We start from the raw sequence: 5056 nt of genomic DNA, 5'->3' as shown, positions 1-5056 counted from the left end.
GACTATTAATATAGTTGGTGACAAACTATAGCCTCATACCAGCTTGTTGCCTCAGAGTCATTAGTCAGTGTGGGACAAGAGTGTGCCTAGATTATCATAAGCCCAAACCCTTAAAAATTGCTTAAACAAAATGTCATATTGATGACAGATCACATATTTTACTTTCTTAAGGAACTTGACCTGCATTGACCTGGGAAAGAACCTGAGCAGAACCAAAGCAAATGCTACTATAAATGACTCTAGTGGGAGAACTTTGCTGAGATTGACGGACAAATTTCAGCAAAATCCTTCCACTTACACTGCAGCTAATCCCAAATCTCTTGATAGAAGATTTTCTGTACCACATTTAAAACATCTCCACAAATTTCTTTTGCTGTGACATATAGACTGGCCAAGGAACTGAACATCAAGATTGCACAGAAAAGGGTTTCCTCCCACTGGACTTACAGTTTATGGCGTAGGGTTGATTTTTCTAAATACAAATGTACAATGAATTATTAGAAGCATGGAAATTCATTCAGTCATCTCCAAAGAGCACTCTTTAATGCTATATATTTAGGTGTATGCTGAAATTTTGTATAAAATTAGAACCATATTTAAGAGATGTTGGAAAAAAATTTGGGTTATGCCAACTAATTCAAACTACCAATATTACTACTATCAAATTATATAAAGAACAAAATAATAATAACTGCACACCAAAATTGACAAAACGAGGTACAGACATATTCAACAAATGCATTTGTATTATATCTCTCAACTATATTCATACTTTAAAAAGGTCATAGTTCCACTCTCTCTGACTCTAGTTCTTATCAAGTGGCTCCTTTAATTCAACCAGCAATTGATCAACAGTATGTTAATACCCCAAAGCTTTCTCCTCATAAAATCAGTCTAGCCAAATATCTTTACCAATACTAAGTAAAACTTGGAACTTCTCTAAGGAAAATTCAGCAGGTTTGTTTGTCTTCTACTAACAAAAAGCTATGACGATTAGCTCACTGATTTAAGGTTACCCTAAAATTTTCAGAATGGACAGAGACTACTTTCCAAGGTGCTATTGGAAACATTTAGAGAAATTATGCACAAAATGACTACATTCTAAATAAGAAGGAAGTGTGGGAAGTCTTTGTCCTACCCTCAGTCTCTATACACGGATATATCTGATCAGCATTTATTTATTCATAGGTCATTCAATGTATAGTCATTGAGAACCTTTTATATGCTAGACACTAGGGAAATACCACAAGAGACAGCAACCCTCCAGCCACATTATAATCAGCCAATATCTAGAGTTATCATGATAAGATAAATAAATAAACAACTCTTATCAGAGACTTCAATATTTTGATAGTTCAGTTCAGTTCAGTCAATCAGTCATCTCTAACTCTTTGCGACCCCATGAACTGCATCACCCCCAGCTTCCAGGCCGATCACCAAATTCCAGAGCTGACTCAAACTCATGTCCATCAAGTTGATGATGCCATCCAATCATCTCATCCTCTGTCATCCCCTTCTCCTCCTGCACTCAATCTTTCCCAGCATCAGGGTCTTTTCCAATGAGTCAGTTCTTCTCATCAGGTCGCCAGAGTATTGGAGTTTCAGCTTCAGCATCAGTCCTCCCAATGAATACTCAGGACTGATTTCCTTTAGGATAGACTGGTTGGATCTCCTTGCAGTCCAAGGGACTCTCAAGAGTCTTCTCCAACACCACAGTTCAAAAGCATCAATTATTCGGAGCTCAGCTTTCTTTGTAGTCCAACTCTCACATCCATATATGACTACTGGAAAAACCATAGCTTTGACTAGATGGACCTTTGTTGGTAAAGTAATGTCTCTGTTTTTTAATATGCTGTCTAGGTTGGTCATAGCTTTCTTCCAAGAAGCAAGCGTCTTTTAATTTCATGACTGCAGTCACCATCTGCAGTGATTTTGGAGCCCCCCAAAATAAAGTCTGTCACTGTTTCCATTGTTTCCCCATCTATTTGTCATGAAGTGATGGGACCAGATGCCATGATCTTAGTTTTCTGAATGTTGAGTTTTAAGCCAGCTTTTTCACTCTCCTCTTTCACTTTCATCAAGAGGCTCTTTAGTTCTTCTTCGTTTTCTGCCAGAAGGGTGGTGTCATCTGCATATGTGAGGTTATTGATATTTCTCCCAGCAATCTTGATTCCAGCTTGTGCTTCTTCCAGCCCAGCACTTCGCATGATGTACTCTGCACATAAGTTCAATAAGCAGGGTGACAATATACAGCCTTGACGTACTCCTTTCCCGATTTGAACCAGTCTGTTGTTTCATGTCTGGTTCTAACTGTTGACCAGGTTCTTGACCTGCATACAGGTTTCTCAGGAGGCAGGTAAGGTTGTCTGGTACTCCCATCTCCTTAAGAATTTTCCACAGTCTGTTGTGGTCCACAGAGTCAGAGGCTTTGGCGTAGTCAATAAAGAAAATGTTTTTCTGGAACTCTCTTGATTTTTCCATGATCCAGCGGATGTTGGCAATTTGATCCCTGGTTCCTCTGGATTTTCTAAATTCAGCTTGAACATCTGGAAGTTCACAGTTCATGTACTGTTGAATCCTGGATTGGAGAATTTTGAGCATTACTTTGCTAGTGTGTGAGATGAGTGCAATTGTGTGGTAGTGTGAGCATTCTTTGGCATTGCCTTTCTTTGAGATTGGAATGAAAACTGACCTTTTCCAGTCCTGTGGTCCCTGCTGTTTTCCAAATTTGCTGGCATATTGAGTGCAGCACTTTCACGGCATCATCTTTTAGGATTTGAAATAGCTCAACTGGAATTCCATCACCTCCACTAGCTGTGTTTGTAGTGATGCTTCCTAAGGCCTACTTGACTTCACATTCCAGGATGTCTGGCTCTAGGTGAGTGATCACACCACTGTGGTTATCTGGGTCATGAAGATCTTTTTTGTATAATTCTTCTGTGTATTCCTGCCACCTCTTCTTAATATCTTCTGCTTCTGTTAGGTCCATACCATTTCTGTCCTTTATTGTGCCCATCTTTGCATGAAATGTTCCTTTGGTATCTCTAATTTTCTTGAAGAGATCTCCAGTCTTTCCAGTTCTATTTTTTCCCTCTGTTTCTTTGCAGTGATCACTGAGAAAGGCTTTCTTATCTCTCCTTGCTACTCTTTGGAACTTTGCATTCAAATGGGTATATCCTTCCTTTTCTCCTTTGCCTTTAGCTTTTCTTCTTTTCTCAGCTATTTGTAAGGCCTCCTCAGATAACCATTTTGCCTTTTCGCATTTCTTTTTCTTGGGGATGGTCTTGATCCCTGCTTCCTGTACAATGTCATGAACCTCCATCCATAATTCTTCAGGCACTCTATCTATCAGATCTAATCCCTTGAGACTATTTGTCACTTCTGCTGTATAACTGTAAGGGAATTGATTTAGGTCATATCTGAATGGTCTAGTGGTTTTCCCTACTTTAATCAATATAAGTCTGAATTTTGCAATAAGAAGTTCATGATCTGAGGCACAGTCAGCTCCCTATCTTGGTTTTGCTGACTGTATAGAGTTTCTCATCTTTGGCTGCAAAGAATATGATCAATGTGATTTCAATTTTGACCATCTGGTGATGTCCATGTGTAGAGTCATCTCTTGTGTTGTTGGAAGAAGGTGTTTGCTATGACCAGTGCGTTCTCTTGGCAAAACTGTTGGCCTTTGCTCTGCTTCATTTTGTACTCCAAGGCCAAGTTTGCCTATTACTCCAGGTATCTCTTGACCTCCTACTTTTGCATTTCAGTTTCCTATAATGAAAAGGGCATCTTTTTGGGGTGTTACTTCTAGAAGGTCTTGTGACAATAACTGCACATGATGTGTATAGAACTGTAGAATTGTCTTTGATAATTAACATTTGCCTTATCTTTGCTTCTTCCCACTCCTGATATTACCGGGACTTCCCTGGTGGCTCAGATGGTAAAGAGTCTGCCTGCCAATGTAGGAGCCTTGGGTTTGACCCCTGGGTTGGTAAGATCCCTGGAGAAGGTAATGGCAACCCACTCCAGCATTCTTGCCTGGCGAATTCTATGGACAGAGGAGCCTGGTGGGCTACAGTCCATGGAGTCAAATAGAGTCAGACACGACTGAGCAACTAACACTTTATCTTTGCTTCTAACATGTTACTGGTCTTATTCACCTAAGATTTCTGTTAAATAGCTATTTTTTTTTCCTAATTAAACTTCCTTTCTTACTTATTTTTTAATTGGAGGAAAATTGCTTTACGTGTTGTGTTGGTTTCTGCCATACAACAGTGCGAATCAGCCATAATCCGTATATCCTCTTCCTCTTAAGCCTCCCTCGCCTCCCCTGCCCCAACCCTGTCCCACCCCTCTAAGCCATCACAGACGTCGAGAATGGACTTGTGGACCCAGTGGGGGAAGGAGAGAGCGGGAGGATCACAGAAAAGAGCATTGACATATATATACATTATCATGTGTAAAACAGATAGCTGGTGAAAAGTTGCTATCTAACACAGGGAGCCCAGCCTGACACTCTGTGATAAATAGCTATTTTATACTTAACGGTTAAGGATCACTAGAGGTATTAGCAAAGTGTGAAAACTAATATTGCCCTCTACTGGCAGATTTCTCAAGTAAAAAGCATTGTGTCTGTTTTGCCGTTTACCTTATTCCTCAGTCTTTGGGGATACATTTTGAGGTTAAGAGATTAGAGTTTGCTTCTTATAAGTAAGACTTGCTTCTTATAAGTAAGGCTTGGAAACAAAGTCCAAAATGTCTAGGCAATAATGGCAAGCATAGTCAGCACCAACTAAAATAAATACTTTTAAAAATACAGTTCTACCCACATCATGTGAAGGTATTGTCTCCTAGCATAGCAGTTCAGGGATATCTTAATTTCATCTCACTGAACCTGAATTTGATCATCCAAGACTCTCTAGGCTCCTGTGAACTAGATAGCTCTGACATCTGAGTAGGCTTTTCAGTCCATGTGATAGACAATGTTGCAGTTTTTACCACTGAGATGTATGAATTCACTCCAGTTAAAACTTCAGCTGTAGCACAAGATCTGGGGACA

Source organism: Cervus elaphus, chromosome 14 (assembly GCF_910594005.1).
Source record: "Cervus elaphus chromosome 14, mCerEla1.1, whole genome shotgun sequence".
In the NCBI taxonomy this organism is placed as follows: Eukaryota; Metazoa; Chordata; class Mammalia; order Artiodactyla; family Cervidae; genus Cervus; species Cervus elaphus.
This window is presented reverse-complemented; position numbering follows the sequence as displayed.